The 17502-nt window shown below is 42.4% G+C and overlaps 1 protein-coding gene across 14 annotated transcripts in view; it reads right to left on the minus strand.

Annotated features, from left to right (window-relative positions):
* plekha6 (pleckstrin homology domain containing, family A member 6) overlaps positions 1-17502 on the minus strand; it is a 307746-nt gene that overhangs the window by 97452 nt on the left and 192792 nt on the right. The window lies entirely within an intron of this gene.

The following is a 17502-nucleotide window of genomic DNA, read 5'->3' on the forward strand; positions in this document are numbered from 1 at the left end:
GTAATTTGTTGTGAGTTTATGCACTGTGTTGGTTTTGTTCTTTGAACAAGGTGATGTTCATGCACGGTTCATTTTATGCACCAGTAATAAAACATGGTAACACTTTAGTATGGGGAACATATTCACCAATAATTAGTTGCTTATTAACATGCAAATTAGTAACATATTGGCTCTTAACTAGTCATTATTAAGTACTTATTAATACCTTATTCGGCATGACCCTAACCCTCTAACCCTAACCCTAACCAAATAACTCTGAATTGAGTCTTTATTACTTAGAAAATGTTCCCCATACTAAAGTGTTACCAAAAACATATAACCTTGTCTTGAATTTGAAAAAAAACAACATTTTATTTTTCACTAAAGAAGGGTTGGGTGAATGTGCATATGAAACTGGTGGGGTTCGGTACCTCCAACAAGGTTAAGAACCACTGTTCTAGCCTGATTTACCACAGAGCTTTACTCCAGAAGGTCTTATCTTTGTCCATGTGATGTCAGATGAAACAAAAATTTAGCTGTTTGGCCACAATACCCAGCAATATGTTTGGAGAGGAAAAGGTGAGGCCTTTAATCCCAGGAACACCATCGGCGGTCACTCGAACGAGTATGGAGAATGCCTGTGCGTGACTTTGTTTAACGTGGGGACACTGGTGCACAGACAGTCACCACAAAATCCTTCACAGAATCGGGTCAGGGTCCAGTGTCATGGAATCCCAAGACGACTGGGGACCCTTTTCTGCTGCAGCCTTCTTCCGCCATCGCAGCCGTTGTGGTAGTTCTTAAAATCTACCGTCTTCTGCCTGCTCCGCCGTTGAGGTCTTCACCACATCCCTGGCTAGGGGGCAGTCAGGTACTAGGCCTTTGCCAAGGGCCACCTGGGGTAACAGTAGTAAAGGAGCTGGTAGTGCCCAAGACCAGACTTAAAACCAGGGGAGACAGGGCCTTTTCTGTGGTCGGCCCTAAACTCTGGAACACTCTGCCCCTCCATGTTCGAACTGCTCCCACAGTGGACTGTTTTAAGTCTTGTCTTAAGACCCACTTTTATTCTCTGGGTCCACTATGGACTGGACTCTCACACTATTATGTTAGATCCACTATGGACTGGACTCTCACTATTATGTTAGATCCACTATGGACTGGACTCTCACTATTATGTTAGATCCACTATGGACTGGACTCTCACTATTATGTTAGATCCACTATGGACTGGACTCTCTCACTATTATGTTAGATCCACTATGCACTGGACTCTCACTATTATGTTAGATCCACTATGGACTGGACTCTCACTATTATGTTAGATCCACAGTTGTGTGGTTCTCTGTTGTCCTCTGTGTTTTTAATATGTTGATTTTCTTTTACTGTTTTATTTGGTTTTACCCTTTAAAATGGTTTTTAATCATATTTATTTTCTATTGTTTTTCTATTGGTTTTATATGTATTTATTTTTTTGTTTTTATTCAGTCATTGGTGGAGCTAAGGATACTATTTGAATATAGTTTTAATATTATTGTGCAGCACTTTGGAAACATGTTGTTGTTTAAATGTGCTATATAAATAAAGTGGATTAGATTGGAACCCCCTAGTGCTCCAAAACCCCATAGTCATGCCCAGGAACACCACACCTACCGTCAACCATGGTGGTGGTAGTATTATGCTCTGGGCCTGTTTTGCTGCCAATGGAACTGGTGCTTTAAATGGGACAATGAAACAGGAGGATTACCCCCAAATTCTTCAGGACAACCTCAAATCATCGGGTCTTGGGCGCAGTTGGGTGTTCCCAAAACCCCATAGAGGAGCCTCCACTGCCAGATGCACTTTAACGTCATGCCCAGGAACACCAGACCTACCGTCAACCATGGTGGTGGTAGTATTATGCTCTGGGCCTGTTTTGCTGTCAATGGAACTGGTGTTTTAAATGGGACAATGAAACAGGAGGATTACCCCCAAATTCTTCAGGACAACCTCAAATCATCAGGTCTTGGGCGCAGTTGGGTGTTCCAACAGGACAATGACCCCAAACACACGTCGAAAGTGGTAAAGGAATGGCTAAATCAGGCTAGAATTAAGGTTTTAGAAAGCCCTTCCCAAGTCCTGACTTAAAAATGTGTGGACAATGCTGAAGAAACAAGTCCATGTCAGAAAAGCAACACATTAAGGTGAATTGCACCAATTTTGTCAAGAGGAGTGGTGAAAAATTCAAGCAGAAGCTTGTGGATGGCTACCAAAAATGCCTTATTGCAGTGAAACTTGCCAAATATTAACATTGCTGTACGTATACTTTTGACCCAGCACAATTGCTCACATTTTCAGTAGACCCATAATAAATTCATAAAAGAAGCAAACTTCATGAATGTTTTTTGTGACCAACAAGTATGTGCTCCAATCACTCTATCACAAAAAAATAAGAGTTGTAAAAATGATTGGAAACTCAAGACAGCCATGACATGATGTTCTTTACACGTGTATGTACACTTTTGATCGCGACTGTATGTGTCAGGAATATTGGGTTGGTTTATGCAGCACTGACATGCCCTCTCTGAGGTATTATGTAAAAATAATAATAAAAGAAATAAAAAAAAACTCATTCAAACGTTGCTTTGCCAATGTGAGTCAAAGGTTTGACTGACTTTATTTCTGTCCGTCTGAGGTCAGCACTGTTTTATAACAATGTGCTCAACTGACTCATGCTGCGCCTGAGTGAAGTCAAGTCAGGGAAAAAAAAAAAAAAAAAAAGACAATTAGCCAAAACATAATCTACTAAGCAAAGGCAATTCATCTTAGATTTTTGCTTAAAAACTACAGTTCAGTTTCAGTGTCAGTTTATTTGGAATTGGGTTGTACAGAATACCAGTATTAGTATAGTACCGCCATACTAATACATGCAAATAAATGCGAATACAAATTAAAGCCGCAAGCAGCGATGGACGGGACCGACTTTGAGGCACATAAAATCCAAACTGGAGCAATAATTAAAACTCTTTGGTCAACTTTTAATCACAAGGGTTCAATCTCTCTCCTGTGCTAGTTTGAAGCCGACACAACAAACGCGCTCAGAGGAGATAATGTTTGAAAAGAGGTGACCGGTTTTTACAACACTTTTGTTTTGAAGGGGGAATTGCAAACTTCCTGTTGGTTTTTGCTGGGGGTTGTCGATATATGAAATGTAGGTCTAAGTGAGACCTACATAGAGGTTTTTGTTTCATGTCTCTGAAACATTCCTACTGGAAGTTACAGGCAGTTTTGTCTGAGTTTTCTTCCTAGGAGCAGTTGTGTCTGTGTTTTCATCCTAGGGGGCGCTAGAGCGCAATTTTAAGTTTTGGGGTTGGGTTTTTTATAAGATCGCAATTTCTGCCAGTCCTAATGTGTGTGTCCAGTTTGGTGAGTTTTGAAGCATGTTAAGGGGGTCAAATTACAGCTCAAAGAGGCAAAAGTGACTGTTTTTACTAACTTTTTGTTTTGAAGGGGGAATTGCCAACTTCCTGTTGATTTCTGCTGAAGGATGTTAATGTATGAAATCTAGGTCTAAAGCAGACCTACATAGAAGTTTTTATTTAATGTCTCTACGACATTTCTACCGGAAGTTACAAGCAGTTTTGTCTGTGTTTTGTCCTAGGGGGCCGTAGAGCGCAATTTTGAGTTTTGGGGTTTGGTTTTTTGATTAGATGGCAATTTTCGCCAGTCCTGATGTGTGTGTCAAATATGGTGAGTTTTGAAGCATGTTAAGGGGGTCAAATTATAGCTCAAAGAGGCGGTGGAATAATAATAATAAAACCTTACAAATACAATAGGGTCCTCTGTCCCAAAGGGACATTGCGGTCTCTAATAATATAATAAATAAATAAATGCAATTTAAAAAAAACATCACTTTCTAATTCTAAATTGTGTATTGCTAGCAGTGACGTGCAGTCACTAGAGGCAGGTGAGGCGGGGCCTCACCTGCCATCATGGAAAGAAAAAAAATGTAAAAAGAAAAAAAAAAAATTAAATTGTTATATGTATCCAGTGATTATACTATAAAGTTATTTTCCATTTAACTTCACCAGTTTTAGATTATTTTTATTCAAAATCGCTGAATTTTCACATTTGCCGTTCAAATACTGAGAAGAGACGGTGCGGTGAACAGCAGCCAGTTGAGGCACGTCACTCAGTGCCTCAACATGGATTCCGGACTCGGCTAACTGCTGGTCTGCTGTGCAGTGAGACCGCATTGCTATATGAATTATATTATACATTTCCATAGTTTAGTTAGCTGAGGTATAAAATGTACAGTGTATTTTGTCAACAACTGCATGTGTGTAACGTATTTCTTGTGCTGAGCGATCATAAAACGACTGCAAAAGACGCACTGGCTGAGGCTCCAGTAATCCCGCCTCCTGCACCCCCGCCGTAGAATTGTTATATCAACTAAAGCCCACACTTAAACTTTCCACGTGCAAGATTGAATCTATTTTAAAAAATTATTTCATAAGAAGCCAAAAAGTGCAAAAACAATAATGTTCGTGTTGGAGGAGTTGTGAATGACTGCAGGGCCACAACATTACCTAATTCACAACTCCTCCAACACGAACATTATTGTTTTTGCACTTTTTGGCTTCTTATTAAATAACTTTTGCAACCTATTTTCATGGGCTTTTCTCTTTGTGGTGTTAAGTTCCTGTTATGCGCTGTTATATAGTATATGCCTTGAGCTCTTATTTTGAAGGCGCTAAGAGCGGAAGTGATGACACGGAGTGGAGCGTAGGTTTTTGAAAGAAGGTAAATAAAGTGGTCCTCGTGTAAACTGGAGCCTCCGTGTTTGTTATTTTGTAGTTTCATACAGTATAGGCGACATTTATAAACCCTCGGTTACACTTTTTTAAATAGATTCAATCTTGCACGTGGAAAGTTGAAGTGAGGGCTTTAGTTGTGGACTTCATTTATAAGTAAAGGTAAGACCATAATAACGTTTGTTTTTATTAAATGTGCTTTTTTGTGTGCTACAGTTTGTATGTGTAAAGTTAAAGTTAAGTTAAAGTACCAATGATTGTCAAACACACACTAGGTGTAATGAAATTTTTCCTCTGCATTTGACCCATCCCCTTGTTCACCCCCTGGGAGGTGAGGGGAGCAGTGGGCAGCAGCGGCGCCGCACCCGGAAATCATTTTTGGTGATTTAACCCCCAATTCCAAGCCTTGATGCTGAGTGCCAAGCAGGGAAGAATGCTGGTATGAGCTTTTAAACATAACCCGTTAACTGCTGCCAATCAAATGGTGAATAAGATACTCTTTAGGGTTCATATGTTTGTAAATCTGACTGTGATGAAGTCAGTGCCTCACCAGCCATCAACCTCACCGCACGTCACTGATTGCTAGCCACCTACAATGAGCCAATTTTTACATTTTAGAATGCAAAACAAGAAACAAAACATTCTGTCTTCTTATACTTTTCAAATGTTCCTGTAATCAGACAATATTTTGGGTATTTTACCAAACCCAAAACCTCACTGGTTTTGGGTTTTGTAAAATACCCAACATTTTGGGTATTTTGAAAATCCTATATTTTGTGTTTTGCCTAGGTATGTCGAGAACATTTGCATTTATTTTAACCCCTATGGTGTCGTCAAAACATTCTGCGTCTTCTAAGGCTTCCTGCACAGAACCTAAGCCCCAGGGGAAGCTGCTTAGATCCGGAGACCCCCTCCAGTGCTATGCTAAAAGAAGGTAGTTTAGCTAAGAGCTACTATCTGCAAGCTGCCATTACGACATCAATCACTCCTTGGTTCCTGCATAAAGAAGGGGGGAAATAATATAAAAACGACAGCAACTGTGCAAACAACTGTCCGTCAACTTGACGCTACCATTTGCCGTCGTCATACTCTTAGAGCTAATTCTTTAGCGTCATCATTTGTGAGTACAAATAGTTTATATGTTACAATTCCTTAAGGCTCTGGATGCTGTGGGGCTGTCTTGGTTGACAAGACTCTGCAGCATCGCGTGGACATCGGGGGCGGTACCACTGGATTGGCAGACCGGGGTGGTGGTTCCTCTCTTTAAGAAGGGGAACCGGAGGGTGTGTTCTAACTATCGTGGGATCACACTATTCAGCCTTCCCGGTAAGGTCTATTCAGGTGTACTAGAGAGGAGGCTACGCCGGATAGTCGAACCTCGGATTCAGGAGGAACAGTGTGGTTTTTGTCCTGGTCGTGGAACTGTGGACCAGCTCTATACTCTCGGCAGGGTCCTTGAGGGTGCATGGGAGTTTGCCCAACCAGTCTACATGTGTTTTGTGGACTTGGAGAAGGCATTCGACCGTGTCCCTCGGGAAGTCCTGTGGGGATTGCTCAGAGAGTATGGGGTATCGGACTGTCTGATTGTGGCATTCCGCTCACTGTATGATCAGTGCCAGAGCTTGGTCCGCATTGCCGGTAGTAAGTCGGACACGTTTCCAGTGAGGGTTGGACTCCGCCAAGGCTGCCCTTTGTCACCGATTCTGTTCATAACTTTTATGGACAGAATTTCTAGGCGCAGTCAAGGCATTGAGGGGATCTGGTTTGGTGGCTGCAGGATTAGGTCTCTGCTTTTTGCAGATGATGTGGTCCTGATGGCTTCATCTGGCCAGGATCTTCAGCTCTCACTGGATCGGTTCGCAGCTGAGTGTGAAGCGACTGGGATGAGAATCAGCACCTCCAAGTCCGAGTCCATGGTTCTCGCCCGGAAAAGGGTGGAGTACCATCTCCGGGTTGGGGAGGAGATCTTGCCCCAAGTGGAGGAGTTCAAGTACCTCGGAGTCTTGTTCACAAGTGAGGGAAGAGTGGATCGTGAGATCGACAGGCGGATCGGTGCGGCGTCTTCAGTAATGCGGACGCTGTATCGATCCGTTGTGGTGAAGAAGGAGCTGAGCCGGAAGGCAAAGCTCTCAATTTACCGGTCGATCTACGTTCCCATCCTCACCTATTGTCATGAGCTTTGGGTTATGACCGAAAGGACAAGATCACGGGTACAAGCGGCCGAAATGAGTTTCCTCCGCCGGGTGGCGGGGCTCTCCCTTAGAGATAGGGTGAGAAGCTCTGCCATCCGGGAGGAGCTCAAAGTAAAGCCGCTGCTCCTCCACATCGAGAGGAGCCAGATGAGGTGGTTCGGGCATCTGGTCAGGATAATAATAATAATAATAACTGGGATTTATATAGCGCTTTTCTAAGTACCCAAAGTCGCTTTACATGTAGAACCCATCAAACATTCACACCTGGTGGTGGTAAGCTACTTTCATAGCCACAGCTGCCCTGGGGTAGACTGACGGAAGCGTGGCTGCAATTTGCGCCAACGGCCCCTCCGACCACCGGGGGCAAAGGGTGAAGTGTCCCGCCCAAGGACACAACGGCAGGATGCCACCCAAACGCCTCCCTAGGGAGGTGTTTAGGGCATGTCCGACCGGTAGGAGGCCGCGGGGAAGACCCAGGACACGTTGGGAAGACCCAGGACACGTTGGGAAGACTATGTCTCCCGGCTGGCCTGGGAACGCCTCGGGGTCCCACAGGAAGAGCTGGACGAAGTGGCTGGGGAGAGGGAAGTCTGGGCTTCCCTGCTTAGGCTGCTGCCCCCGCGACCCGACCTCGGATAAGCGGAAGAAGATGGATGGATGGATGGTTACAATAACATAAGAGGGTATTAAGTATTTATGAGTCACACCGTATGAGGGAACACTGTAATTTGATTAAATAAGATTTTCCCTAAGGATCTTTTTCAATCAATCTATCAAAGTTTGCTTACATAGCCCTTAATCACGAATGTCTCAAAGGGCTGCACAAGTCACAATGACATCCTGGGCTCAGATCCCACATCAGGGCAAGTAAAAACTCAACTCGAGGATTTTCCAGATAAAGGGAACGTGGTACACGGGCCGGGTAGTTTGCCATGAGGTCAGGATCGAGGTTAGGTCTTTTGAGCAGAGGATTAATAACCGCTTTTTTGAATGCGAGGGGAACAGTGCCAGAGGAAAGTGATAAAGACCTTTAAGGACATTCACACTTAGAAGATATTGCAACGAGTTGGGTCTGGCCAATTTGGCAGACCTGGCCTGTGAACGGAATACCCCAAGAGGTAAGGTTAGGGTTGGAAGCGACCCAAAGTGGCTTAGGGTTAGGGTCAACCCTAACCCTAGATGTCAAACATGGAGTATACTGGCTCTGTATAACCAATCCAACGTCGTGTTAGACAGGGGGTGCCCCAAGTTGGACCTCCGACATGGGTATGTCGAATGCAGAACGGACAACTCCAAACGACAGCGTGAGGTAGGAGATGATTTATTTCTCATAAATCATAGCAAAACAGAAAACAAGCACACAGAAGCTAAGGCAAAAACTTAGCGCAGGAAACATAGAACTATGGACATGGAACACTCACGAAACTGTGGCATGAAATAAACAAGACTTACGTAGTAGGTTGCGTGAAGCAAACAATGACGCCAGACCGAGTGTGGCGAGCAACGTGAATAAATAGCTCTCTGATTAGTGCTCGGCAGCAGGTGAATGTGGCGAACACTAATCAGAGGCAGGTGGAAATAATAAGTAACCACTAACAAGGGTGCACAAAAACAGAATTTAAGAGAGTCCAAAACTAGCAGAACATACCAAAAACATGATCCGGACCACGGATCATGACATTGGGTATACTCTCCTGTCTAACCGTCAAACAAGGGCTACCTCCAGCCCATATTGGACGGCTTCCAACTTGGAATTAGGACAACATGGGACGACCAAATGAACGGGGCCCTAAATCCAACTGAACTGTACGGGTTACCTCACGTTGTCCCTGTGGGTCATTGCACTTATCGGGAATATTTGTCACAAGCAGAGGGAGGTGCATCTGTCAACAGTGGTTCAGACAATGCACCGCGGACATCATGTTGACATCAAGGGTACAATCAGAACATCCATCCATCCATCCATCCATCTTCTTCCGCTTATCCGAGGTCGGGTCGCGGGGGCAGCAGCCTAAGCAGGGAAGCCCAGACTTCCCTCTCCCCAGCCACTTCGTCCAGCTCCTCCCGGGGGATCCCGAGGCGTTCCCAGGCCAGCCGGGAGACATAGTCTTCCCAACGTGTCCTGGGTCTTCCCCGTGGCCTCCTACCGGTTGGACATGCCCTAAACACCTCCTTAGGGAGGCGCTCGGGTGGCATCCTGACCAGATGCCCGAACCACCTCATCTGGCTCCTCTCGATGTGGAGGAGCAGCGGCTTTACTTTGAGCTCCCCCCGGATGACAGAGCTTCTCACCCTATCTCTAAGGGAGAGCCCCGCCACCCGGCGGAGGAAACTCATTTCGGCCGCTTGTACCCGTGATCTTGTCCTTTCGGTCATAACCCAAAGCTCATGACCATAGGTGAGGATGGGAACGTAGATCGACCGGTAAATTGAGAGCTTTGCCTTCCGGCTCAGCTCCTTCTTCACCACAACGGATCGATACAGCGTCCGCATTACTGAAGACGCCGCACCGATCCGCCTGTCGATCTCACGATCCACTCTTCCCTCACTCGTGAACAAGACTCCGAGGTACTTGAACTCCTCCACTTGGGGCAAGATCTCCTCCCCAACCCGGAGATGGCACTCCACCCTTTTCCGGGCGAGAACCATGGACTCCATGGTTCTATATATATGAACATCCATCCATATATTTTCTACCGCTTGTCCCATGCACAGCAAAATGAGGTTAGAGCATGAATCTTTCAACAACAAATCAAAATTAGCATTGAGGACTCAAAGCCCCAAATAGCTAGGGACCTTAATCTGGGTCACTGGGAACTACTTTGGTCCAACGCTAGCAAGAATGACTTCCGACATACAACACATGAGACAAAGATATGTGAATATTTCACTTTGAGGTTCATAAAGTGGTAGTGGCAGTATATCTGTGTGGGTTAAAAGTCATGTCAAATTACAATTAACTCATTTCCCTTTTTTGCTCCCTTTTCAGTTCAGGGTTGCAAAGCTTATCCCACCTGGACGGATCTTCTGCCAATCACAAGGCTGACAAATCCTGTACAGACGGACCACCATTTACCCATACATTCACGCCTATTGTATAGTTTGCAAGTGTACAATCTTAAATCGGCCTAGTTGTTTCTGGACTGTGGAATGGAGGCCCATAGACGGCATGCAAAGTCAACATGGGAGTCAAACCCGGAAACAATTTGCTGTTAGGCACCAGTATGAGCACTCTTCCACTGTGCTGCACATTTCAGATCATGTTTGCGTCATTGTTGATGCAAAAGTCAATGATCTGTCCGCATTCCGTGACAACGCAGCAGGGTTGACTATTAATTTGAAATGTATAGGGTTTGATCATCAACAAATAATTACAATGTCATGGAAGAAAAGACAATATATCTCAGCCACTCTGAATTGATCAGTTCTTTGCAAATGTATATAAAGATTGGGGCCAATCCGACAGACAACAACTCACATTCATACACTACGGCCAATTTAGTGTGACCAATCAACCAATCCTATCCATTATTATATTAGATCCACTATGGACTGGACTCTCACACTATTATGTTAGATTCACTATGGACTGGACTCTCATACTATTATGTTAGATCCACTATGGACTGGACTCTCACTATTATGTTAGATCCACTATGGACTGGACTCACACTATTATGTTAGATTCACTATGGACTGGACTCTCATACTATTATGTTAGATCCACTATGGACTGGACTCTCACTATTATGTTAGATCCACTATGGACTGGACTCTCTCACTATTATGTTAGATCCACTATGCACTGGACTCTCACTATTATGTTAGATCCACTATGGACTGGACTCTCACTATTATGTTAGATCCACTATGGACTGGACTCTCACTATTATGTTATATCCACTATGGACTGGACTCTCACACTATTATGCTAGATCCACTATGGACTGGACTCTCACAATATTATGTTAGATCCAATGTTCCCTCTAAGGTGCGCGCCTCATTATCACCAGACCTATGTAAGCGTCAATATATACCTTGATGTTGCAGAAAAAAGACCATATATTTTTTTAACCGATTTCCGAACTCTAAATGGGTGAATTTTGGCGAATGAAACGCTTTTCTAATATTCGCTCTCGGAGCGATGACGTCACAACGTGGCGTCACATCAGGAAGCAATCCGCCATTTTCTCAAACACCGAGTCAAATCAGCTCTGTTATTTTCCGTTTTTTTCGACTGTTTTCCGTACCTTGGAGACATCATGCCTCGTTGGTGTGTTGTCGGAGGGTGTAACAACACGAACAGGGACGGATTCAAGTTGCACCAGCGGCCCAAAGATGCGAAAGTGGCAAGAAATTGGACGTTTGTTCCGCACACTTTACCGACGAAAGCTATGCTACGACAGAGATGGCAAGAATGTGTGGATATCCTGTGACACTCAAAGCAGATGCATTTCCAACGATAAAGTCAAAGAAATCTGCCGCCAGACCCCCATTGATTCTGCCGGAGTGTGTGAGCAATTCAGGGACAAAGGGCCTCGGTAGCGCGGCAAGCAATGGCGGCAGTTTGTTCCCGCAGACGAGCGAGCTAAACCCCCTATCGACTCGAGCTTCCCTGGCCTGCTGACATCAACTCCAAAACTGGACGGATCAGCTTTCAGGAAAAGAGCGTGGATGAGGGTATGTCTACAGAATATAATAATTGATGAAAATTGGGCTGTCTGCACTCTCATATGCTGTAAACCTAATTCATAGTTGTTAGTTTCCTTTATTGCCAAACAAACACATACCAATCCTTGGTTAGAAGGCGATCGCCGAATTCGTCCTCGCTTTCTCCCGTGTCGCTGGCTGTCGTGTCGTTTTCGTGGGTTTCGCTTGCATACGGTTCAAACCGATATGGCTCAATAGCTTCAGTTTCTTCTTCAATTTCGTTTCCGCTACCTGCCTCCACACTACAACCATCCGTTTCAATACATTCGTTATCTGTTGAATCGCTTAAGCCGCTGAAAGCTATAGCTTGCAGTTCTTTTCGCCATGTTTGTTTGTGTTGGCTTCACTATGTGACGTCACAGGAAAATGGACGGGTGTATATAACAATCGTTAAAATCAGGCACTTTGAAGCTTTTTTTTAGGGATATTGCGTGATGGGTAAAATTTTGAAAAAATCTTCGAAAAATGTAATAAGCCACTGGGAACTGATTTTTAATGGTTTTAACCATTCTGAAATTGTGATAATGTTCCCCTTTAACAAACATAATCCCTATGTGCAGCTCTTTGAAACAATCGTGATTTAGGGCTGTATAAGTAACCATTGATTGATTGATTGATTGATTGATATCCTGGGGCGGCATGTCGTGGTGGGTAGAGCAGCCATGCCAGAAACTTGAGGGTTGCAATCCATCACTGCTAACATTATACAACCCATTGTCTCTGATCAGGCTTTTGTGGACTGATGCTACTTCAGGTACCATGTCAAAATAATTTCTATATTTACTATTTTTAAGCTATTTTTAAATCCCTTTGATGCATGTACTTAGTAACTGTTGGGCTCTTTGCCATTGTATCTGCAACGTTTAAGTGTGCATCGCGTGTGTTTGATCACTGTTAATATTAACTTCCCCCAAGCAGAGAGACCAGACAGTGTACAGTACTAAGTGTTCAGCCAGGATCATTGGACCCGTGGCAGCCAGTCAAAGCCATGCAAAGTGTATTTGTCCTGGCTCTCCCAGTTACAGGTGTATGAGTAGGACCAGTGTGTACATAACGGCTATACGGACTAGACTTTGCTCCCTTGCTGGACGTGCAATGAAAGAGTCAACAACAAGAACTGGATGTCCTGGAAAGTCAAGAAAACTGTCAAAAAAAACAGTGATTGCGCTAAAAGTCCGGGCACGGAGCGGATAAAAGGACAAGACAAGTGCGACAAACGCCGAGGGTTGGAGAGATCTCGTCACTGTGTGCGGTTCATGCTGATGCTGACAGGAAAACAAGGCTAACGCTCCCAATTATATAAAGCTTTACTCAGCACATTCAGGCTTCACCAGGCTTCATTGGGATCCTCTGTGATGCTGATTTGGGAGTTTTGTGCATATTTGACAACCAGCGCTACCACCGTGACATTTCAATATAATAAAAATGATGCACAATCCAGATCTAAATCTGATCTGCAATCCAATTGGCAGTAAATGATACACATTACAATGCTATTTCTCAGCTATTATACCTTCAGAACAGTAACGGGATCACAGCGTAAGGGTTAGTGCTCTGTGTTATATTCAGAGGTGGGTAGAGTAGCCAGAAATTGTACTCAAGTAAGAGTACTGTTACTTTAGAGATTTATTACTCAAGTAAAAGTAAGGAGTAGTCACCCAAATATTTACTTGAGTAAAAGTAAAAAGTATGTTGTGAAAAAACTACTCAAGTACTGAGTAACTGATGAGTAACATACGCACACATATCATATATATATATATATATACACACATATATATATATATATACATACATTGATATATACAGTATATAATTTATATTTATTTATTTTGCCGTTTTTGTTTACATGTTAAAGGTGTTTTAATAATTATACATGCATGTTTAACATATAGATTCCTTTCTTTCATGAAGACAAGAATATAAGTTGGTGTATTACCTGATTCTGATGACTTCCATTGATTGTAATCAGACAGTAGTGCTGATAACGTCCTCGTTTTCAAATGGAGGAGAAAAACAGTTCCTCCTTTCTGTCTAATACCACATGAAAGTGGTTGGTTTTTGGCTTCTTATTTGTCCAGCTTCCATATTCGTTTTTATACACTTTACAAGAAATACATTGGCGGCAAACTCCATAGCTTGCTAGCTTGTTTGCGCTGGCTTTGGGAGACTCTTATTTTGAAAGCGCAAGCGCGATGGAGCGGCACTTTTATTGTGAAGACAGGAACTGTGCAGTCAGTCTTTAGGCTTTTGACGGGATGTACAGTTGAAATAAAAAAGGGTCTTTTTTCCTTCACACTTTTGATTGATTGATTGAAACTTTTATTAGTAGATTGCACAGTACAGTCCATATTCCGTACAATTGACCACTAAATGGTAACACCCGAATACGTTTTTCAACTTGTTTAAGTCAGGTCATGTGACTCCTGGCTCTGTTTGATTGGTCCAGCGTCATCAGTGACTGCATCTGATTGGTGGAACGGAGTGAACGTCACCAGTGACTGTATTTGTTGAAACGCAGGCACTATGAAGGTCTGTCTGACAGACCAAAACAAACAAAGCGTGCATTAACAGATCGATAAAAATTAGTAGCGAGTAGCGAGCTGAATGTAGATAAAAGTAGCGGAGTAAAAGTAGCGTTTCTTCTCTATAAATATACTCAAGTAAAAGTAAAAGTATGTTGCATTAAAACTACTCTTAGAAGTACAATTTATCCCAAAAGTTACTCAAGTAGATGTAACGGAGTAAATGTAGCGCGTTACTACCCACCTCTGGTTATATTCAAGGGATGTGTACAGTCACAGCTTTTTCAAGAAACCTACTTACAATTTGGTAGAATATCCTGCAAAATTGCTCATGCAAACCCTTGTTTTGATTGATTGATTGATTGATTGATTTAAACTTTTATTAGTAGATTGCACAGTACAGTACATATTCCGTACAATTGACCACTAAATGGTAAAACCCGAATAAGTTTTTCAACTTGTTTAAGTCGGGGTCCACGTTAATCAATTCATGGTTGGCGTGTGGGTGAAGGAGGCTCACTCCAAAAACTCGGAATAGAAGCAAAAAATACTTGCTATGACAAATGGTACTAAAATGTTCAGACTAATCAGTCCATTAGATCCAAAAGATCATCAGGACTCCTCTTCCTCCTATCCAGGAGATCGCAAAAAGCCGCTGCCTGACCAGGGCTCAGAAAATCTTCAGAGACTCCTCCCACCCTTCACCAAGGACTGTTTTCACTGCTGGACTCTAAAAAGAGGTTCCACAGCCTCCGTAGCAGAACCTCCAGGTTCTATAACAGCTTCTTCCCTCAGGCCGGAAGACTCTTGAACGCATTAAAATAATCCCCTCAATTTCCCCCCAAAAATGGATTAACTCGCTGGAATATAAAGACAATATAACATACATCCATAAACGTGGATGCATATGCAAAAGTGCAATATATTTATCTGTACAGCAATCGATATATTTATATCTGCACCTTATTGGTTTTTTTATCCTGCAATACCATAAGCTAATGCAACGAAATTTTGTTCTCATCTGTACTCTAAAGTTCATTTAAAACAGGTAAATTTCCAAACAAAATGAAAATAGCTGAAGTTGCACCAATTTACAAGACTGGCAACAAACTATAGACCTGTTTCCTTACTTCCACAATTTTCTAAAATCATTGAAAAACTGTCCAATAACAGATTAGAGAGTTTCATAAATAAAAATAAAATACTCGAAGAAAACCAATATGGATACAGAGCTAATGTTTCAACTTCGATGGCTTTAATTGAAATTACAGAAGAATTTACCAATGCAATAGATAGTAAAGAATGTGCGGCAGCAGTTTTTATGGATCTAACTAAAGCATTTGACACAATTAATCACATAATTTTAATCAAAAAACGAGAACGATATGGCATCAGAGGGTTAGTCTTAAACTGGATACGAAGTTATTTAATGAACAGGAAACAATACGTGAAGCTCGGCGAACACACGTCTACAACGCTAAATATATCCTGTGGTGTACCTCAGGGATCAATACTAGGACCTAAATTATTCAATCTCTATATAAATGACATTTGTAAAGTTACAAAAGATTTAAAGTTAGTATTATTTGCGGATGATGCAACAGCGTTTTGTTCAGGAGAGAACACACAGAAGATACTACAAATAATAACAGAAGAAATGAACAAATTAAAAAGATGGTTTGACAAACACAGACTATTGTTGAATCTCAGTAAAACTAAAATAATGCTATTTGGTAACAGCAGAAGAGAAAGTCAAACACAAATACAAATAGACGGAATAGAAATTGAAAGAGTAAATGAAACCAAATTTCTAGGTATAATGATTGATGATAAATTGAACTGGAAATCTCACGTAAAAAATATACGACGTAAAGTAGCAAGAAACACGTCAATAATGAATAAAGCAAAACATGTTCTAGACCAAAAAATCACTTCATATTCTCTACTGCTCACTAGTGTTACCATATCTGAGTTACTGTGTAGAATTATGCGGAAATAATTACAAAAGTACACTTCATTCATTAACGGTGTTACAAAAAAGATCAGATATAATAATACATAATGTTGGATATAGAGAACATACAAATCCTTTATTTATTGAATCAAAGATACTGAAATTCCACGACATAGTGAATTTGCAAACAGCTAAAATGATACACAAAGCAAACTATAATCTGCTACCCAAGAATGTACAACAATTCTTCTCCAAAAAAGAGGAGAAATGCAATCTTAGAGATAAATGTAATTTAAAACATTTGTACGCACGTACAACACTTAAGACCTTCAGTATATCAGTATGTGGAATTAAACTATGGAATGGTTTAAGCAAAGCAATCAAACAATGTACTAATATGATCCACTTCAAGAAACTCTTCAAACTTAATGTGTTTACAAAGTACAAAGAAGAAGAACCACGATAAACATTCTGAATCGGTCTAGCTCCAGCCTATCTTGCCGATTGCATTGTACCATATGTCCCGGCAAGAAATCTGCGTTCAAAGAACTCCGGCTTATTAGTGATTCCCAGAGCCCCAAAAAAAGTCTGCGGGCTGTAGAGCGTTTTCTATTCGGGCTCCAGCACTATGGAATGCCCTCCCGGTAACAGTTAGAGATGCTACCTCAGTAGAAACATTTAAGTCCCATCTCAAAACTCATTTGTATACTCTAGCCTTTGAATAGCCCCCCTTTTTTTAGACCAGTTGATCTGCCGTTTCTTTTCTTTTCTCTTCTGCTCCCCCCAATCCCTTGTGGAAGGGGAGACACACAGATCCGGTGGCCATGGATGGGGTGCTGGCTGTCCGGGGTCGGGACCCGGGGTGGACCGCTCGCCTGTATATCGGTTGGGAACATCTCTGCGCTGCTGACCCGTCTCCGCTCGGGATGGTTTCCTGCTGACCCCACTGTGGACTGGACTCTTACTGTTATGCTGGATCCACTATGGACTGGACTCTCACAATATTATGTTAGACCCACTCGACATCCATTGCATTCGGTCTCCCTAGAGGGGGTGGGGGGGTTACCCACATATGCGGTCCTCTCCAAGGTTTCTCATAGTCATTCACATCGACGTCCCACTGGGGTGAGTTTTTCCTTGCCCTTATGTGGGCTATACCGAGGATGTCGTTGTGGTTTGTGCAGCCCTTTGAGACACTTGTGATTTAGGGCTATATAAATAAACATTGATTGATTGATTGATTGATTGATAATTCATACATTCTTTCACTCTCAAAATAATCTTACTTATCAATCAATCTTTATCAATCAATCTTTATTTATATAGCCCTAAATCACAAGTGTCTCAAAGGG

The sequence above is a fragment of the Nerophis lumbriciformis genome, linkage group LG28 (assembly GCF_033978685.3).
Source record: "Nerophis lumbriciformis linkage group LG28, RoL_Nlum_v2.1, whole genome shotgun sequence".
NCBI lineage: Eukaryota > Metazoa > Chordata > Actinopteri > Syngnathiformes > Syngnathidae > Nerophis > Nerophis lumbriciformis.